The sequence below is a fragment of the Choloepus didactylus genome, chromosome 9 (genome assembly GCF_015220235.1).
Source record: "Choloepus didactylus isolate mChoDid1 chromosome 9, mChoDid1.pri, whole genome shotgun sequence".
Classification (NCBI taxonomy): Eukaryota; Metazoa; Chordata; class Mammalia; order Pilosa; family Megalonychidae; genus Choloepus; species Choloepus didactylus.
In genome coordinates this window covers 117,125,991-117,148,292 of record NC_051315.1, presented here as the reverse complement: position 1 = coordinate 117,148,292, position 22,302 = coordinate 117,125,991, and the positions used below count along the sequence as shown (strand labels likewise).

General features: G+C 39.8%; 1 long non-coding RNA gene across 1 annotated transcript; it reads left to right on the top strand.

The window, feature by feature from the left end:
- Nucleotides 1-17,872: 17,872 nt before the first annotated feature.
- Nucleotides 17,873-21,783, top strand: LOC119543644. Its single transcript, XR_005218673.1, has 3 exons — nt 17,873-17,973; nt 18,873-18,974; nt 21,578-21,783. It is a non-coding gene; the product is annotated as an uncharacterized LOC119543644 (long non-coding RNA).
- Nucleotides 21,784-22,302: the final 519 nt, after the last annotated feature.

The window sequence follows — 22,302 nt, the reverse complement described above, 5'->3', positions numbered from 1 at the left end:
CAGCTGACTGTCAGCCATGTGAGTGATCCCTAGCTAGGACTCCAAGCACCGCTGAGCCAAGCCTAGCCAAGATCAGCAGAACTTCCCAGCCAAATCATGGAATCAAGAGTGAAAGTCAATGTTTATTATCTTACAACACTGAGGCTTTGTGATTGGTTGTTATGCAGCATAATTGTAACAAGAGATAACTGATACATTAGCAAAGAGATGTGGGAGTTCCTGGACTGATCAGGGAGATTTAGAGAGGAGATGTTTTGGAAATGGAAAGGAGAAATCTTGTTCTTGTCTTCACAAGAATCTGGATCTTCATTTATTCATAAAGCGCCTACAGCAAGTCCTGTGGTCAAGGCTTACCATGATATGCTTCAGACTTTTTGCCTGGAAGGACCACTTCCCCTAGAAGAAGACAGCTAGGTCTCTGGAGTCAGGATTCTCAAACTGGAGTGCAAATAACCCCAGGGATGCATGACTGTGGTACATCTTGTTGGAACATGAATTTTCTTGAGGATTTCCAGGGGGACAAAAAAGTAACATAGCTTTGTATGAAAATAAAAACTGGTATATTATAAAATAGAATGTAATGTTCAAATACATTTCCAAGTTAAAAAAACACCCACCCATTTCTCCCTCTCTTCCAGCCAGGAGTTCACTCTCGTGATGGTTAATTTTATGTGTCAACTTGACGAGGTAAGTTTAAAAAGCACTACCCCGGCAGTGGTTCCAACATTTTCTTTTGTGTTTACTATGCCTCCATCTTCAAAAGCCCCAAGGCTTTTAAACATTGTTACTATAGTCTATATTTGATGTTTGCCAAACTTTAAAGATCATAAGATTTCAGAATTAAAAATTTCTAATAATGTGTTATGCATACTTTCACAAATCTATATTTTTTGTGATCTCTTTTATTCCCAATGGAAAAAAAAAAGACAGCCACTTGCCTAATGAGAAAACTGATGTTTCACATTCTATGTTGGACTCAGTCAACTGTCTGACCTTGTGTTCCATTCATTTATTCCTCACCCAAGACCACCAGCAAAATCCTTTGCCTTTCTGGGAACCCAGTTTTGTCCATCAGCTGTTGACTTCAACTGCCATTATGGGTATAGACCTCACACTAGGCAGCCAGCTTTGGTTCTTCAGCTGTCTATAATTTTTCATTTTCTTAAGTGCCAAGCAACTAGGAAAGTGCCTTTTTGTTTCTCATTGAAAACTTTCTCTTTGTTCTCCATCTAATACCCACAGCTTCTGAAATGACCCCTTGTTGTTCATGTTTCTTACCATAGTATTTATCAATACATATTGCTATTGGTTGGAGGCTCATCTCATACTTAGAGGTAATAATGATGGAGAGAAATGGTCAAGACCTGGCCAGGTGTTCACTTAACCCATTAGACCTGGGTGCTTAGGAAATAACGATTGGCTACCTAACCCAACTGTGTGAGAGAGAGAGTGTGTGTGTGTATGTGTGTGTGTGTGTTGCCTCACAAAATTCCCATGGCATTGTCTTGAGTATAAGGGAACAGTCTCAACACTCTGAGATTTTAGTGTGTTCTGAAGTGGGCCAAGGGAGGACAAAGCCATTAATAAGAAGCACTAGGTAGTGACTGTGGAAAGAGGAAGTAGGCAGGGCCTGTTAAAGAGATAGACAAGGAAAGGAGCCACCGACACTGCCCTGGACCAAAGGCCCACCGCCTGACCCTTCCCTCTCCCCAGAAGCCTCTGAATCAGGTTGGGAAGCCATGAGCATCAGGTCTGGGGAGATTACCTGGAAGGAAATAGGAGAGGGGAGCAGGAGAACAAGGGAAGAGTGGACCACGCAAGGATCACTCGCTTCAGGGGTTCTGGCCTCAGAATCTAAGCACCCTGGATTTTTTGAAGTTACAAAATCACTCTTTTTCCAAGTCCATCACCAAGATCCATCTTGATAAACCTGATGGCCTGGTCTCAGTGCTCACACTTGGCTTCTCACAGCATTTGGTGGTCTCTCATTGGATTTCACAAAGCTTCTGGGATTTAATTGTCCTCCCTAATTGTCCCCCTACTGAATTGGGTGTTTCCTTTTCCTTTTCTGGTTCCCTTTTAACCACAAGACCCTAAAGTGCTGGAGTGTCCAAGGGCTCAATCCTGGACTTACTTCTCTACAGTCTTCATTAGATGTTCTCTCCCTCTCTTATGGCTTAAAATCCATCTGTATGCACCTGACTTTCAAACTAATAAGTCCAGCCCTATCTTCTCCCCAAGCTCTGTTCTCCTATATCTAACTGCCTGCTCAATGTCTGCATTTGGAAGCCTAGTGGACATCTCAGGCTCAAAGTGTCCAAACCAGAACTCTTGATTCCCACCCTGCACCCCTCATCCTGCACCCCACAGTGTTCCCCAGTAGATAAAATTGTGCCCCATTCACCCAATGCTCAGCCTGAAAACTCTGGAGTCATCCTTGACTTTTCTTTTCTTGCTCACATTCATGTCAAATCCTGTTGTTTCCTACCTTCAAAAGAGATCCAGAGTCTGACCACCACATCCCACCTCCTCTACAAGCACTCCAGTCAAAAGCCACAAGCGTCTCTCACCTGAACGTCTAGTATCTGCTTCCATTCTTGCTCTCCAATAGTAGGATCACCAGATTTAGCAAATAAAAACACAAGAAAGCCAGTTCAATTTTGAATTTCAAATAAACAATGAATACTTTTTTAGAAACTTATATCTCATGCAATATTTGGGACACACTTATACTAAAAATTCAAATTCAACTGGGCATCACTGTTTTATCTGGCAGCTGCATCCAAGAGTCAATTCTCCCCAAAGGCAGAGATCTCTGTAAAATACAATTCAGATCATGCAACTTATCTGAGCCAAGGTTTCCAGTCACTGTGAGAGTAATTCCAAGTCCTTGCCATGGCCAAGCTCATCTCTCTAACCTCATCTTTTTACTCCTGTATCCTCAGCACCTAGAACTCTGTCTGACACATGGAAGGTGCTCACCAAATAGTTGTGGAAAGAATGAATGAACATAGAAATGATAATTGATATACAGCAAAATTTAGTACAGTTGGTGCCAACTAACAATTAATAAGTGAATCTGCTTATAATTTCACAAATGGATTAATTGAATTTTGAAGATTTTAAATGTTTCTAGTATCTCAAGAAATATTTTAATGTTTTTAGTATCGACCAAAACTCTAGTTAAGAAACTTTAGCTGGATTAATGAAAGAGGACTGATGTCCAACCACTGTTGAATGCATATAAGAATTTCTTATTTAAGTGTATTTGCACAAAATAACCAAGCACTTGCTTGTTTCTTCATTTTGATAATTGATTTAAACTCTATATTTTGTAAAAGAATTTTATCTTTCCATAAATCGGGATAGATATGGATACTTCAAGGTTCACTTTCCTCATCCAGTCCAATTTTTGTGAACTTATGTTTCTTTAAATGCATTTCTTCTTTCTTCTTCCCCAGTTGAGGAAAACATTACATTTTGACTTTTATCTGTTAGAAGAAATTCATAAAAAGAGCTGTATGATTCCATTGGGAAGTGAAAATATACGAAACTTTAAAATCTATGATTTCCAAAGTAAGAGTAGCTCTCATCTTTCAATGAAAGGGAAAATTATAAAGTCCTGTTAAAACAAAATTTGACAGAAAGTCAGTTGGGCAATACACAGCAGGAGAGCTTAGAGTTCAGATCAAGATGAACCTTCCTGATACAAGTCCGATCCTCTCTGTGTTGCGTTCTTGCCTTGGAGCGGTTGACTGTAATTGCACAATGAATGAGTTGTGTTGCATCATGGACGGAGTGGGAGTGAGGGAGGTGGAAAGAGTTAGGGGAAATGTCAGACCCGAGTGGGAGCTAATAGCCTGTGATTATGGCTGTTCCCTTTACACAGCTGAAGACAGCAACCAAATAGAACTGGGTAATGCTGAAAGAAACAGGGAATTATATATTTTTTCATAATTAAATGCTTCTTGTGTTATCCTCCCAGCCTTGACTGGTATTTATTTTTCTCTACTTGTATCAAAGTAGCATGACATTTTCAATGGGGAAAAATATGGAGTTTCTTACGGTTGTAATGGAAATATTTACTGGCAGCAGACAAGAATATCTTCCTCTGAGGGGAAGGCTGCATTTGTTGAAGATTTGCTTGGATTCTGCCTTCCTTGCTGGGAATAGTTATTTACTTTTAATTAGCCCTAAATACAGTTCAGCAGAGGAAGGGCCTTATTTTAAAACCATCATTGCTGTTTTAAATCTGACTGCAACAAAAAAGAATGATTGACAGTGATTAAAAGGGCAGTTGATGGGGACATATTAGAAATCATTGTCAATAATAAAATCTGACAACAGGAACAACATGTATTTTATGTTCCCATAAACACAGATTTAGTGCAAGTAAGCCCACATAATAGTACTTGTGGCATGGGCTGAATTACTCCGAACTTAATTTAGAACAACATAAAAGATCCAGGATCAGCTGCAGAGCAGCAGGCTCAACTTCAGCTTGGGGGATGCATCTGTTATGAGAACTAAAGCAATTTCTGTGGTTTGTACTGCATCCTTTCAATTTAGGAAGAACCCCATAAATATGTAGCATTCTCTGAAGGTGATCTCACCTTTCCATGGTGTCAGATGGTGCAGTCAATTTTCTCAACTACCCCATAGCTCTCTCTTGAGCACCCTCTTTCAGTCCCACAGACAACACACAGAGACACACACACACATACATACGCATGCTCCCAACATTATGGCTAATTGAATTTCTTTTTATTATTTCCTGCCTGTCAACCTAATATGGGTGAATTCTTTTGGATGTTCTTTGCTCTTAGGCTACTTTGAGGAACAAGGAAGAAAATGACCTCTCACCAATGGGGCTGTGTTTTGGTTTGCTAAAGCTCCCAGAATGCAATATACCAGAAATGGGTTGGCTTTTTTAATGGGGATTTATTAACTTACAATTTACAGTTCTTAGGACATGAAAATGTCCAACTCTCCCCTTTGGACTCTGAAGACAAACTGCTGGCATCTGGGACACCACTGTCACATGGGAAAGCACATGGCTGCATCTGCTGGTCCTTTGTTCCCAGGCTTCATTGCTTCAGCTTCTGGTTCCAGTGGCTTCTTCTCTGAGCTTCTGTGGGTCCTCTCTTAGCTTCTCCAGGGTTTTTCTTGTGAGCTTCTCTTAATTTCATCTCTTAGGTTCTCTGAGCTGTCTGGGGCCTTTACTGTGTATCCTTTAACCTCTTATGAAGGACATCCAGTAAGGGGATTAAGACCCACCTTGAATGGGGTGGGTCACATCTCAATTGAAATAACTTAATCAAAAGTTCCATCCCTCAATAGGTCTACACCCACAAATATGGACCAAAAGAACATGGTTTTTTTCAGGGGTACATAACAGCTTCCTTCAAACCACCACAGAGTGGAAAGGGATTCAAGGATGGCACTCATCTCTCCCGTCCTTCTTGATTTCTCTGGATCACCAGGTGGCAGTGTCTCTGGGGATGGGGTGGTGGAGGAAGTCCTTCATTATTACACTCACCCATACTTGCTTTCCACTGTGTTGAGCCTGAACCAGGATTGCAGCCTTTTACTTATAAAACTTAAAAAAAAAGTCTATACTCTCATTCACAACCATTTTCCTCAAGTCACATCCCCACCATGTGCAGAGGTTTTACCAGCCCCATGTCAGGAGTGGTACCACCCTTCCCATGACCTTTTATTTCTTTTTTAATGATCTTTTTTGTTTTGTTTTGTTTTGTTTTTAATTCAGTTTTATTGAGATATGTTCACATACCATACAATCATCCATTGTGTACAATCAGCTGTTCACAGTACCATCACATAGTCGTGCATTCATCACCCCAATCTACTTTTGAACATTTTCCTTATACCAGAAAGAATCAGAATAAGAAAAAAAAATAAAAAGAAAAAAGAAAAACCTAAATCATCCCCCTTATCCTACCCTATTTTTCATTTAGTTTTTGTCCCCATTTTCTACTCATCCATCCATACACTGGATAAAGGGAGTGCGATCCACACGGTTTTCACAATCACACTGTCACCCTTGTAATCTACATTGTTATACAGTCATCTTCAAGAGTCAAGGCTACTGGGTTGGAGTTTGGTAGTTTCAGGTATTTACCTCTAGCTATTCCAATACATTAAAACCTAAAAAGCATTATCTATATAGTGCATAAGAATGTCCACCAGAGTGACCTCGTAACTCCATTTGAAATCTCTCAGCCACTGAAGCTTTATTTCATTTCATTTCACCTCTCCCTTTTGCTCAAGAAGATGTTCTCAGACCCATGATGCCGGGTCCACATTTATCCCGGGAGTCATATCTTGTGTTGCCAGGGAGATTTACACCCCTGGGAGTCAGATCCCTCATGGGAGGGAGGACAGTGAGATCACCTGCTAAAGTGGCTTAGTTAGAGAGAGAGGGCCACATCTGAGCAACAAAGAGGCACTCAGGGGGAGACTCTTAGGCACAACTATAAGCCAGTTTAGCCTCTCCTTTGTAGTAACAAGCTTCATAGGGGCAAGCTCCAAGACAGAGGGCCCAGCATGTCAAGCTGTCAGTCCCCAGTGTTTGTGAGAATATCAGCAACAATCCAGGTGAGGAAGTCCAACACTTCCGCATCCTCCCCCAGTTCCTCGGGGGGGGGGGGGGGGGCGGATATATATTTTTATTCTCTGCCAAAATTACTTTGGGATGTGTTGCTATTTCACACTAACCTATAATGAGCTACCATATCTCACTTCCTATTCAAAGTTCCAGGTAATTGTGGTGTTTGAACAAACTGGCTTTAGAGGTCATATTGTTTAGAAAATATAGCTCTTACACCAAATAAACATTTCTTCCCTTGGTCTCACATGGAAGTTGAAGTTTTAATACACAGTCAGCTTCAACCTTTACCCTTTGGCCTAATTTTCCCTAGTCTTAACCAGATCTGCCTCATTCACATCTCTAATTGAAGTCTGGGCTCCTTTTCAGCTGTTTTTCTGAACAATTGCTGTATGCATTAACAGTGACATTCATATCTGCTGAGCTCTAGCTCTGAGTTTCAGGTGTCACACAGATACCCAATGTTCCAGAGACCAATCAGGTTATACATCAAGGGATCAACATCTCAGTGTTTGGAGATAGCCATTACAATTCAGGAATAGATTTGACTGCTGTAAGAGCTTACAATCTAGGGACCATTATGATAATCATTTCCCTTTTAGGCTGTGCTCTAAGATTCAGTTCTGAGTTTACACATTGTAGTTAGCCATGACCTTTTTAAAAAAAAAAAAATAAAGAAGTTTACAGAAAAATCTTGTATAAAATGCTGGCACATAAAACCTGTGCCATTTTAGATGTATTATGTCCCCCCAAATGCCACGTTCCTTGATGCAATCTTGTGGGGGCAGACATATTAATATTGATTAGGTTGGAATCTTTTGATTGAGTGTTTCCATTGAGATATGACTCAATCAACTGTGGCTGAGACTTTGATTGGATAATTTTCATGGAGGTGTTACTCGACCCATTCATGATGGGTCTTAATTAAATCACTGGAGGGAGGTGGGGCAAGATGGCAGACTGGTGAGCTGTATGATTTAGTTACTCCTTCAGGAAAGTAGGTAGAAAGCCAGGAACTGCATGGACTGGACACCACAGAGCAATTGGACTTTGGGCATACTTCATACAACACTCATGAACACATGGCACTGCTGAGATCAGTGAAATCTTTAAGTTTTTGTCACCAGGGGACCCGCACTCCTCCCTGCCAGGCTCAGTCCCGTGGGAGGAGGGGCTGTCAGCTCCGGGAAGGAGAAGGGAGAACTGCAGTGGCAGCCCTTATCGGAAATTCATTCTACTGATCCAAACTCCAATCATAGACTGAGACCAGACACCAGAGAATCTGAGAGCAGCCAGCCCAGCAGAGAGGAGACAGGCATAGAAAAAAACAGCACGAGAAACTCCAAAATAAAAGCGGAGGATTTTTGGAGTTCTGGTGAACATAGAAAGGGGAAGGGCAGAGCTCAGGCCCTGAGGCTCATATGCAAATCCCGAAGAAAAGCTGATCTCTCTGCCCTGTGGACCTTTCCTTAATGGCCCTAATTGCTTTGTCTCTTAGCATTTCAATAACCCATTAGATCTCTGAGGAGGGCCCTTTTTTTTTTAAAATCCTTTTTTCCTTTTCTAAAACAATTACTCTAAGAAACCCAATACAGAAAGCCTCAAAGACTTGCAATTTGGGCAGGTTGAGACAAGAGCAGAACTAAGAGAGCTCTGAGACAAAAAGCAATAATCTAGTGGCTGAGAAAATTCACTAAACACCACAACTTCCGAAGAAAAGGGGGGTGTCCGCTCACAGCCATCATCCTGGTGGACAGGAAACACTCCTGCCCATTGCCAGCCCCATAGCCCAGAGCTGCCCCAGACAACCCAGTGTAACGGAAGTGCTTCAAATAACAGGCACACACCACAAAACTGGGTGTGGACATTAGCCTTCCCTACAACCTCAGCTGATTGTCCCAGAGTTGGGAAGGTGGAGCAGTGTGAATTAACAAAGCCCCATTCAGCCATCATTTCAGCAGACTAGGAGCCTCCATACACAGCCCAGCAGCCCAGAACTGCCCTGGGGGGATGGTACTCACCTGTGACATAGCACAGTTATCCCTCAGCAGAGGACCAGGGGGTGCACGGCCTGGAAGAGGGACTCACTCGTAACTCTCAGGAGCCATACACCACTACCGAGGACTTGTGGGTCAGTGGCAGAGACAAGCTGTGGCAGGACTGAACTGAAGGATTAGACTATTGCAGCAGCTTTAAAACTCTAGGATCAACAGGGAGATTTGATTGTTAGAGCCACCCCCCCTCTCTGACCGCCCAGAAACACACCCCATATACAGCGCAGGCAACACCAACTACACATGCAAGCTTGGTACACCAATTGGACCCCACAAGACTCACTCCCCCACTCACCACAAAGGCAAAGCAGGGGAGAACTGGCTTGTGGAGAACAGGTGGCTCGTGGACGCCACCTGCTGGTTAGTTAGAGAAAGTGTACTCCACAAAGCTGTAGATCTGATAAATTAGAGATAAGGACTTCAATTGGTCTACAAATCCTAAAAGAACCCTAACAAGTTAAGCAAATGCCAAGAGGCCAAAAACAACAGAAAATTATAAAGCATATGAAAAAACCAGATGATATGGGTAACCCAAGCCTAAGCAACCAAATCAAAAGATCAGAAGAGACACAGTCCCTAGAGCAGCTACTCAAAGAACTAAAGATGAACAATGAGACCATAGTACGGGATACAAAGGATATCAAGAAGACCCTAGAAGAGCATAAAGAAGACATTGCAAGACTAAATAAAAAAATAGGTGATCTTATGGAAATTAAAGAAACTGTTGACCAAATTAAAAAGATTCTGGACACTCATAGTACAAGACTAGAGGAAGCTCAACAACTAATCAGTGACCTGGAAGATGACAGAATGGAAAATGAAAGCATAAAAGAAAGAATGGGGGAAAAAATTGAAGAAATAGAAACGGACCTCAGAGATATGATAGATAATATAAAACGTCCGAATATAAGACTCATTGGTGTTCCAGAAGGGGAAGAAAAGGGTAAAGATCTAGGAAGAGTATTCAAAGAAATTGTTGGGGAAAACTTCCCAAATCTTCTAAACAACATAAATACACAAATCATAAATGCCCAGCAAACTCCAAATAGAATAAATCCAAATAAACCCACTCCGAGACATATTCTGATCACACTGTCAAACACGGTAGAGAAGGAGCAAGTTCTGAAAGCAGCAAGAGAAAAGCAATTCACCACATACAAAGGAAACAGCATAAGACTAAGTAGTGACTACTCAGCAGCCACCATGGAGGCAAGAAGGCAGTGGCACGATATATTTAAAATTCTGAGTGAGAAAAATTTCCAACCAAGAATACTTTATCCAGCAAAGCTCTCCTTCAAATTTGAGGGAGAGCTTAAATTTTTCACAAACAAATGCTGAGAGAATTTGCTAACAAGAGACCTGCCCTACTGGAGATACTAAAGGGAGCCCTAAAGACAGAGAAACAAAGACAGGACAGAGAGACTTGGAGAAAGGTTCAGTGCTAAAGAGATTCAGTATGGGTACAATAAAGGATATTAATAGAGAGAGGGGAAAAATATATCTGACAAACATAAACCAAAGGACAAGATGGCTGATTCAAGAAATGCCTTCACGGTTATAACATTGAACGTAAATGGATTAAACTCCCCAATTAAAAGATATAGATTCGCAGAATGGATAAAAAAAAAAATGAACCATCAATATGTTGCATACAAGAGACTCATCTAAGACACAGGCACACAAAGAAATTGAAAGTGAAAGGATGGAAAAAATATTTCATGCAAGCTACAGCCAAAAGAAAGCAGGTATAGCAATATTAATCTCAGATAAAATAGACTTGAAATGCAGGGATGTTTTGAGAGACAAAGAAGGCCGCTACATGCTAATAAAAGGGGCAATTGAACAAGAAGAAATAACAATCGTAAATGTCTATGCACCCAATCAAGGTGCCACAAAATACATGAGAGAAACACTGGCAAAACTAAAGGAAGCAATTGATGTTTCCACAATAATTGTGGGAGACTTCAACACATCACTCTCTCCTATAGATAGATCAACCAGACAGAAGACCAATAAGGAAATTGAAAACCTAAACAATCTGATAAATGAATTAGATTTAACAGACATATACAGAACATTACATCCCAAATCACCAGGATACACATACTTTTCTAGTGCTCACGGAACTTTCTCCAGAATAGATCATATGCTGGGACATAAAACAAGCCTCAATAAATTTAAAAAGATTGAAATTATTCAAAGCACATTCTCTGACCACAATGGAATACAATTAGAAGTCAATAACCATCAGAGACTTAGAAAATTCACAAATACCTGGAGGTTAAACAACACACTCCTAAACAATCAGTGGGTTAAAGAAGAGATAGCAAGAGAAATTGCTAAATATATAGAGATGAATGAAAATGAGAACACAGCATACCAAAACCTATGAGATGCAGCAAAAGCAGTACTGAGGGGGAAATTTACAGCACTAAACGCATATATTAAAAAGGAAGAAAGAGCAAAATTAAAGAACTAATGGATCAACTGAAGAAGCTAGAAAATGAACAGCAAACCAATCCTAAACCAAGTAGAAGAAAAGAAATAACAAGGATTAAAGCAGAAATAAATGACATAGAGAACAAAAAAACAATAGAGAGGATAAATATCACCAAAAGTTGGTTCTTTGAGAAGATCAACAAGATTGACAAGCCCCTAGCTAGACTGACAAAATCAAAAAGAGAGAAGACCCATATAAACAAAATAATGAATGAAAAAGGTGACATAACTGCAGATCCTGAAGAAATTAAAAAAATTGTAAGGGGATACTATGAACAACTGTATGCAACAAAGTGGATAATGTAGAAGAAATGGACAATTTCCTGGAAACATATGAACAACCTAGACTGACCAGAGAAGAACTAGAAGACCTCAACCAACCCATCACAAGCAAAGAGATCCAATCAGTCATCAAAAATCTTCCCACAAATAAATGCCCAGGGCCAGATGGCTTCACAGGGGAATTCTACCAAACTTTCCAGAAAGAACTGACACCAATCTTACTCAAACTCTTTCAAAACATTGAAGAAAATGGAACACTACCTAACTCATTTTATGAAGCTAACATCAATCTAATACCAAAACCAGGCAAAGATGCTACAAAAAAGGAAAACTACCGGCCAATCTCCCTAATGAATATAGATGCAAAAATCCTCAACAAAATACTTGCAAATCGAATCCAAAGACACATTAAAAAAATCACACCATGACCAAGTGGGGTTCATTCCAGGCATGCAACATAAGAAAATCAATCAATGTATTACAACACATTAACAATTCGAAAGGGAAAAATCAAATGATTTAACAATTCGAAAGGGAAAAATCAAATGATCATCTCAATAGATGCTGAAAAAGCATTTGACAAAATCCAACATCCGTTTTTGATAAAAACACTTCAAAAGGTAGGAATTGAAGGAAACTTCCTCAATATGATAAAGAGCATATATGAAAAACCCACAGCCTGCATAGTACTCAATGGTGAGAGACTGAAAGCCTTCTCTCTAAGATCAGGAACAAGACAAGGATGGCCACTGTCACCACTGCTATTCAACATTTGCTGGAAGTGCTAGCCAGGGCAATCCAGCAAGACAAAGAAATAAAAGGCATCCAAATTGGAAAAGAAGAAGTAAAACTGTCATTGTTTGTAGATGATATATTCTTATATCTGGAAAACCCTGAGAAATCGGTGATACAGCTACTAGAGCTAATAAACAAATTTAGCAAAGTAGCAGGATACAAGATTAATGCACATAAGTTAGTAATGTTTCTATATGCTAGAAATGAACAAACTGAAGAGACACTCAAGAAAAAGATACCATTTTCAATAGTAACTAAAAAAATCAAGTACCTAGGAATAAACTTAACCAAAGATGTAAAAGACCTATACAAAGAAAACTACATAACTCTACTAAAAGAAATAGAAGGGGACCTTAAAAGATGGAAAAATATTCCATGTTCATGGATAGGAAGTCTAAATGTCATTAAGATGTCAATTCTACCCAAACTCATCTACAGATTCAATGCAATCCCAATCAAAATCCCAACAACCTACTTTGCAGACTTGGAAAAGCTAGTTATCAAATTTATTTGGAAAGGGAAGATGCCTCAAATTGCTAAAGACACTCTGGAAAAGAAAACCAAAGTGGGAGGACTTACACTCCCTGACTTTGAAGCTTATTATAAAGCCACAGTAGTCAAAACAGCATGGTACTGGCACAAAGATAGACATATAGATCAATGGAATTGAATTGAGAATTTGGAGATAGGCCCCCAGATTTATGGCCTTTGATAAGGTCCCCAAAGTCACTGAACTGAGTCATAATGGTCTTTTCAACAAATGGGGCTGGGAGAGTTGGATATCCATACCCAAAAGAATGACGAGGACCCCTACCTCACACCCTACACAAAAATTAACTCAAAACGGACAAAAGATCTCAATATAAAAGAAAGTACCATAAAACTCCTAGAAGATAATGTAGGAAAACGTCTTCAAGACCTTGTATTAGGCGGCCACCTCCTAGACTTTACACCCAAAGCACAAGCAACAAAAGAAAAAATAGATAAATGGGAACTCCTCAAGCTCAGAAGTTTCTGCACCTCAAAGGAATTTCTCAAAAAGGTGAAGAGGCAGCCAACTCAATGGTAAAAAATTTTTGGAAACCATGTATCTGACAAAAGACTGATATCTTGCATATATAAAGAAATCCTACAACTCAATGACAATAGTACAGACAGCCCAATTATAAAATGGGCAAAAGATATGAAAAGACAGTTCTCTGAAGAGGAAATACAAATGGCCAAGAAACACATGAAAAAATGTTCAGCTTCACTAGCTATTAGAGAGATGCAAATTAAGACCACAATGAGATACCATCTAACACCGATTAGAGTGGCTGCCATTAAACAAACAGGAAAGTACAAATGCTGGAGGGGATGTGGAGAAATTGGAACTCTTATTCATTGTTGGTGGGACTGTATAATGGTTCAGCCACTCTGGAAGTCAGTCTGGCAGTTCCTTAGAAAACTAGATATAGAGTTACCATTCGATCCAGCGATTGCACTTCTCGGTATATACCCGGAAGATCGGAAAGCAGTGACACTAACAGATATCTGCACGCCAATGTTCATAGCAGCATTATTCACAATTGCCAAGAGATGGAAACAACCCAAATGTCTTTCAACAGATGAGTGGATAAATAAAACGTGGTATATACACACGATGGAATACTACGCAGCAGTAAGAAGGAACGATCTCGTGAAACATATGACAACATGGATGAACCTTGAAGACATAATGCTGAGCGAAATAAGCCAGGCACAAAAAGAGAAATATTATATGCTACCACTAATGTGAACTTTGAAAAATGTAAAACAAATGGTTTATAATGTAGAATGTAGGGGAACTAGCAATAGAGAGCAATTAAGGAAGGGGGAACAATAATCCAAGAAGAACAGAAAAGCTATTTAACGTTCTGGGGATGCCCAGGAATGACTATGGTCTGCTAATTTCTGATGGATACAGTAGGAACAAGTTCACAGAAATGTTGTTATATTAGGTAACTTTCTTGGGGTAAAGTAGGAACATGTTGGAAGTAAAGCAGTTGTCTTAGGTTAGTTGTCTTTTTCTTACTCCCTTGTTACGGTCTCTTTGAAATGTTCTTTTATTGTATGTTTTTTTTTTTTTAATTTTTTTTTCATACAGTTGATTTTAAAAAGGGAAAAAAGTTAAAAAAGAACAACAACAACAAAAAAAAACAAGGAAAAAAATATGTAGAGCCCCTTGAGGAGCCTGTGGAGAATGCAGGGGTATTGGCCTACCCCACCTCGATGGTTGCTAACATGACCACAGACATAGGGGACTGGTGGTTTGATGGGTTGAGCCCTCTACCATAGGTTTTACCCTTGGGAAGACGGTTGCTGCAATGGAGAGGCTAGGTCTCCCTATAGTTGTGCCTAAGAGCCTCCTCCAGAATGCCTCTTTGTTGCTCAGATGTGGCCCTCTCTCTCTGGCTAAGCCAACTTGAAAGGTGAAATCACTGCCCTCCCTCCTACGTGGGATCAGACACCCAGGGGAGTGAATCTCCCTGGCAACGTGGAATATGACTCCCGGGGAGGAATGTAGACCTGGCATTGTGGGACGGAGAACATCTTCTTGACCAAAAGGGGGATGTGAAAGGAAATGAAATAAGCTTCAGTGGCAGAGAGATTCCAAAAGGAGCTGAGAGGTCACTCTGGTGGGCACTCTTACGCACAATTTAGATGACCCTTTTTAGGTTCTAAAGAATTGGGGTAGCTGGTGGTGGATACCTGAAACTATCTAACTGCAACCCAGAACCCATGAATCTCGAAGACAATTGTATAAAAATGTAGCTTATCAGGGGTGACAATGGGATTGGGAAAACCATAAGGACCACACTCCACTTTGTCTAGTTTATGGATGGATGAGTAGAAAAATAGGGGAAGGAAACAAACAAACAAACAGACAGAGGTACCCAGTGTTCTTTTTTACTTCAATTGCTCTTTTTCACTTTAATTATTATTCTTGTTATTTTTGTGTGTGTGCTAATGAAGGTGTCAGGGATTGATTTAGGTGATGAAGTACAACTATGTAATGGTACTGTGAACAATTGAATGTACGATTTGTTTTGTATGACTGCATGGTATGTGAATATATCTCAATAAAATGAAGATAAAAAAATGAATCACTGGAGTCATATAAAAGAGCTGACAAACAGAATGTACTCAGTGCTGCAACTTAAAGAGACATTTTGAAGTCGGCCGTTGAAAGCTGACACTGACATTTTGGGGAAAGCCATTTTGAAATGCAACCTGGGAGTAAGCAGACACCAACCATGGCTTCCGAGCTAACAGAGGTTTTCTGGATGCCAATGGCCTTTCTCCAGTGAAGGTACCCTATTGTTGATGCCTTACCTTGGACACTTTATGGCCTTAAGACCATAACTTTGTAATCAAATAAACCACTTTTTTAAAAGCCAATCTATTGCTGGCGTTTTGCAAAATGGCAGCATTAGCAAATCAGAACACCACCCTATTATTAACACCTTGTAGTAGTGTAGTACTTTGTTACAATCGATGAATGCACATTTTTATAATTGTGCTATTAACTATAGTCCATGGTTTACCTTATGGTTCACTGTTTTTGGTTGTACAGTACCATGGATTAAAAAAAAAATTTTCCCTTTTAACCACATTCAACTATATAATTCAGTGCTATTAATTATGTTCACAATGTTGTGCTACCATCACCACCATCCATTACCAAAACTGTTCCATCATCCCAAATGGAAACTACACATTTTAAGCCTTACCTCCTTCTTCCCTACTGCCACCCCGTCCCTTGCTAACCTATATTCTAGATTCTGACTCAATGAGTTTGCTTATTCTAATTATTTCATATCAGTGAAATCATACAATATTTGTCATTTTGTGAATGACTGATTTCACTCAATATGTCTTCAAGGATCATTCATGTTGTCACTTGCATCAGAACTTCATTCCTTTTAATGTCTGAATAATATTCCACTGTGCATATATTTCATATTTCATTTATCCATTCATTCATTGATGAAAACGGGTTGCTTCCATCTTGTGGCAATTGTGAATAATGCCACCACGAACATCAGTGTGCAAATATCTGTTCGAGTCTATGCTTTCAGTTCTTTTGGGTATATACCTAGAAAGCTATACTTAACTTTCTGAGAAACTGTCGAGCTGTCTTCCACAGTGGCTGCACAATTTTACATTCCCACCTGCAGTTAATACATGTTCTTATTTCTCCACATCCAGCACTTGTAATTTTCCATTTATTAATAGTAGTCATTCTAGTGGGTGTGAAACTGTAGCTCATTGTGATTTTGATTTGCATTTCCCTGAAGGCTAATGATATTGAGCATTTTTCATGTGCTTTTGGCCATTTGTGTATCTTCTATGGAGAAATGTCCATTCAAGACTTCTGTCCATTTTTAATTTGGGTTGTTTATCCTTTCTTTTTTTTTTTTTTGTCATTGAGTTGTAAGATTCATTTATATATTCTGGATATTAAACTCTTATCAGATACGTGCTTTCCAAATATTTTCTCCTATAGAGTAGGTTGTTGTTTCACTTTCATGGTAAAGTCCTTTGAGGCATAAAAGTTTTAATTTCGATGAGGTCCCATTTATCTATTTTTTCTTTTGTTGCTTGTGCTTTGAGTGTAAAGTCTAAGAAACCATTGCCTAACACAAGATCCTGAAGATGCTTCCCTACATTTTCTTCTAGGAGCTTGATAGTTCTGGCTCATATATGTAGCTCTTTCATCCATTTTCAGTTGATTTTTGTATATGGTGTGAAGTGGGGGGTCTACCTTCATTCTTTTGCATATGGAGATTGTTTTCCCAGCACCATTGTTGAAGAGACTATTCTTTCCCAACTGAGTGATCTTCACCCCCATGTCAAAAGACAGTTGGCCAAAAATATAAAGGTTGGTTTCTGAACCGTCAATTTGATTCCATTGGTCTATATGTCATCCTTGTGCCAGTACCATGCTGTTTTGATTACTGTGTCTTTGTAATAAGTTTAAGGATTAGGAAGTGTGAGTCCCCCAACTTCATTCTTCTTTTTCAAAATGGGTTAGGCTAATTGGGGTCCCTTACCCTTCCATATAAATTTGATGAATGTCTTTTCCATTTCTGCAAAGAAGGCTGTTGGAATTTTGATTGGGATTGCTTTGCATCTGTAAATTGCTTTGGGTAAAATTGACATCTTAACAATATTTGGTCTTCCAACCCATGAACACAAAATACCCTTCGGTTTATTTAGATCTTCCTAGATTTCTTTTAGCGATGTTTTATTGTTTTCTATGTACAAGTCCTTTACATCCTTGGTTAGATGCATTTCTAGATATTTGATTCTCCATGACTTCCTACCCCGGGCTGAAGAGCAGAGGAAGTCTCTCTCCCCTTCAGTCCCAAGGGATGCCCACATTTCCTACCCCAGTATGAATGGCATTTCTTTTAATGGCAATGTCCCCTCACCCCCAGCCTTATCATGAATGCAAACCTTACCCTTGCAATTTCTGGCAGTCTTGACGCAGTGGGAGCAAACAAATCCACTATTATATAAATCTACCGTCAGTTAAATTAGATTCCTATTCTGGAAAGCTGCTCTCATTCCCTAAGCCTTGCTTGCGTGGAAGGAGGCAGCAAACACAGCATCAGACATGGCCAGCCAGAGCTCCACAGAAACCAGCTTTCCCGTGATGTTCCCTGGCATGGAGGCTCCAGTCCTACAAGGGTGAATACAAGAATTTTCCAAGGCTGCGATTTTATACTCAGGGGTGGTGTGAGTGGAAGGAAGTTCATTTGCTAGTGTTGCTATTTTAGGAGGTATTGAAAGGTAGATTTTCTTTCTCAGAGTCATTTTTCAAATCCTGGTAATTTCTACATGTGACTCTAAGCTGTTCACGCATAAATCTTAGGGAATGAAAGGAGGTGACCAGCTGAGTGACAAGAATGTATCTTAGTAAACCAAAATAAGCAAAACCCTCAAATCTCCTATACAGGAATTTTTATTGTAATAATTGTTACAGATTTGCTCTTTCCTGCTTGATGTGCTAAAGCCCTACCCCCAGGAAGTGTATGTGGAGATTTAAGTCAAACCTGCAACTCAATGCAAAACTAACCCCAGGCTATGCTTCCCCAAGAAAATACAGAGATGACAAATAAAATGCAATTGTTATTTTGTAGAACAGCTTCCATAAGTCTTTTTTGGCCCTGGGGAAATGAGCAAGATGTTCTTTGTGAAGTTCACACTTATTAAACCAAACAGGGCCATAGGAAATCTTATGTCTCTTCCATCTTTCTACTTCCAGTCTCTGGTGGATAAGACAGGGCTGCAAATGGCCTAAAATATACAATCACTGTAATTTCAGGAAGTGAAATATCTGAAAGGCCCTTTGGAGAAATTGCATGTTGTAATATGTGACTTATGTTAGAAGCCAAGTCAGTAGAGGAAAGGACTGTTTTGCAGTTACTGACAGAAGAAATTTGCCAAACAGTACTTGTTCTCAGTTGTCAGAGTGGTTGGCAGGTGAGGCCCCAAAGGACTTTACAGGGCTGCTGTTGAAATAGATTTGGCTTCTTGTTCCTGATAAAGTAAATTGGTCTAGCTTCTGGAACTCTCTAAATTTTCAGGCTTGAAACTCAAGATGTCCTGTGCTAGAGCATTCCTGATAGAAATGTAAAGGAATAATGCTCTGTATTAGAAAGTTCAGATCTCTCAATACCCTTATAAAGGTAAGTGATTTTTAATACCCATTCTTACTGATAGCTGGAAGAGCTCCCCTGCAATTTGTGTTTCCTTTATTTCTTCAACAAATGTTATGTACCATACACTCTTCTAGACACTGGAGATACATAAATGAACTAAAGAAGAAAAGCTCTTCATGAGAGCTTACATTTTAGTTGGAGGGGACAGACTACGATGAAATAGACATCTAGGAGGGCACATGCTGATGACTGCGGCAGAGGATAAATAAAGCAAGTTCAAGAGATACAGAATGGTGGGAGCTGGGGCAGGCAGAGATGTGAATGAAGCATAGAAAGAGCAATTGGGAATTGGGGCTAGAAATACAAGTAAAATAAAATTCACTGTATTGATAGGATCTCTATGTTTCATGCTGCTACCATGAAGGGAAGGGCTTAGAAACTCCCTTATAATAATAATAAACAATATTTATTGAGCCCTTTAAATGTGTTTTTTTCTCAATTAATTCATTATTGACACAACACATGATGACAAGCTCAGAGAAGATAGGCGATTTGCTAAGTGCTGGATTTGGGACTTGAACCCAAACTGTCTGACTGCCTTTCTATCTGATGCTTTCACTGGGTATTGGCTACATTGGGCATAGAGTTTTGCATATATTGAATAGATTTGGGGTTCATAAGGGTTCTGACATCATGTATATGCCCCTACCCCAAAGCTTCCTTTGTTTCTAGTAACACAACCTGTAAGGAGTTGAATGGTGTCCCCCCCAAAGTCATGTCCACTGGAAACTATGAATATTATCTTATATGGCAAAAGATGTGACTGAATTGAGGATCTCCGGATTAAATCATCATGGATTGAATGAAATCACCTAAATCCAATGGAGGAGGATCTTTATTAGAAATAGAAAAGGAGAGAACAGTCAGACACGAGAGGGGAGAATACCATGTGACATTGCAGGCACAGATTTCCAGGGATTGCTGGCAAACCACCAGGAGCTGGGAAGAGGCAAGGAGGGATTCCCCCTACAGGTTTCAGAGAGAGTGCATGGCCCTGCCGATACCTTGATTTTGGACTTCTAGACTCCAGAACTGTGAGACAATAAATTTCTGTTGTTTTAAGCCACCAAATTTGTGTACTTTGTTACAGCAGTCCCAGGAAACCAAGACAACAGTCCCTCCAATTTAGGCAAGTGTTTCTAATAAGAACACCCTTCCCCCAAAATACTCTCAGCCTCACACACAGTGTGCACAACAAGCTATGAGGACTTCCCCTCCCTCTCCCACCTCATTCCCTGCCACCCTCCTCCTTGATCACACCACTCCAGCCACACTGGCTTCACTGCAGCAGCTTGAACATGCCAAACACGTGTCAACCTCAGGGCCCTTGCACTCGCTGTTCCCTATGCTGGGAGCACTTTTCCTCAGATACACACATGGCTGCTCCTTCACATTGTTCAGGTTTCTACTCAGACATCATCTTACAGGGATGCATTCTCTAACTAACAGATACAAAACTGCACACGGCCCTGCAACTTGCCCACTCCTTTTCTATCACTCAGTGTTCTGCTTTAGTTTTATTCACAGCTCTTATCACCTTTGATATATTTTATGAATTGTTTTTGGTCTGCCTTTCCTCATTAGATGATCTGTTTTGTTTACTTCTGTTTCCCCAGCAACTAGAACAATGCTTGGCATATGACAGGCATTCAACCAATATTTTTAATATTGTGCATGGAACTTTGCATATATTGAATAGATATTGATTTAATATTTTAAATCACAGTGAATGTTCCTCATTAGCAAGATCTGCTCATCTTGAAAAATATTGTCAGCTTAACAAAGAAAAAAGTACAGTACCTATCAGACTTTTCTAGACAAGTTTTATGTCCTTTATTAATAGTATAATACAATTCCTTGGAGACAAGTATAATAAGAGCCATTTCTTTGGGTTCTTGTCATTGGAGAGTCATTGCAAGATGGAAGCCAGTGGTATTCTGAGGTCAGGAAGTTTCACTTGGGTGTTTTTCAGATGCTATTTTAAGAAAAAGTGATCAAACGGTATGAAAGTCTTTAATAGTCACAAAAGTAATAGATGCTGATTCTGTCTGCAAGTAGGAGGCTACTTCAGGAGTCTAGAAAGAAGATATGGGTGTTTGGGGTTATTTTTTAATGGAAGAGATGAAAAGAAGTAAATAGGTTTACCAACAGGAATTTCTGAAGGATTGAAAGGAGAGATGTGAAAGAAATGGGAAATAAAAGAATGATTCTAAAGATTTTGGCTAAATGATATTTACTGAAATGTGAAGACTGGAAGGGAATAGGGGAAACCAAGACTTTTGGACTTAGTTAAATTTGAAAACCCTATCAGACTTCCATATGGAGATGTCAAAGCTTAGGGTATAGATTTGGAGCTAGAAAAAATTTTGAAGTCATCAATATAACTATGATATTTAAATCCTATGACTAGATAGGCCTGTCCTATGAGAGTTTAACATTGAAGAGAGGAAGTCCCAAGATGGAGCCTTGATGTACAGTCTTCCAAAACTAGGTCATAAAATGCTTTAACTGAGGTCAATCTCAGTTTCTCCCTCCCCTTCTCTCTCTCTGTGGTTGCCCTTGGAACCCAGCCACTGTGTTTGAGGCAGCCCAGGACACACGGAGAGGCCAAGAGTACTTATTCTGGCTGAAGTTCCCAGCTGAAGTCTGAGCCCACAGCCAGCATCAACCTGCAGATGAGTGAGTGAATGAGCTTCAAGAAGGTTCCAGCCCACAGCCTTTGCATCTTCCAATGAAGGCCCAGACATTGTGGAGCAGGAATAAGCCATCCCTCCCCTGCCCTGTCTGAATTCCTGACTTGCAGAATTCATGAGCATAATAAATGGTATTTTTGCACCATCAAAATTTGGAGTAATTTTTATACAGCATTACAACTGGCTCTTCTCTCTTGGGACATGCATCTTGGTTTCCCTGAGCCGACATGTAAAATTCTGGCTACCCTGAAGTGTCCCTACTAGACAGATCACATGGAAAGGCCATAGAAAGCAACAGCTGCCATAGTATGTAACTTTCATGGGGTAAAGTAGGAACATGTTGGAAGTTAAGCAGTTATCTTAGGTTAGTTGTCTTTTTCTTACTCCCTTGCTATGGTCTCTTTGAAATGTTCTTTTATTGTATGTTTGTTTTCTTTTTAACTTTTTTTTTCATACAGTTGATTTGAAAAAAGAAGGGAAAGTTAAAAAAAAAAAAAAAGAAGAAAAAAGACAAACAAGGAAAAAAAAAAACAAAAAAAAAAAAACGATGTAGTGCCCCCTTGAGGAGCCTGTGGAGAATGCAGGGGTATTCGCCTACCCCA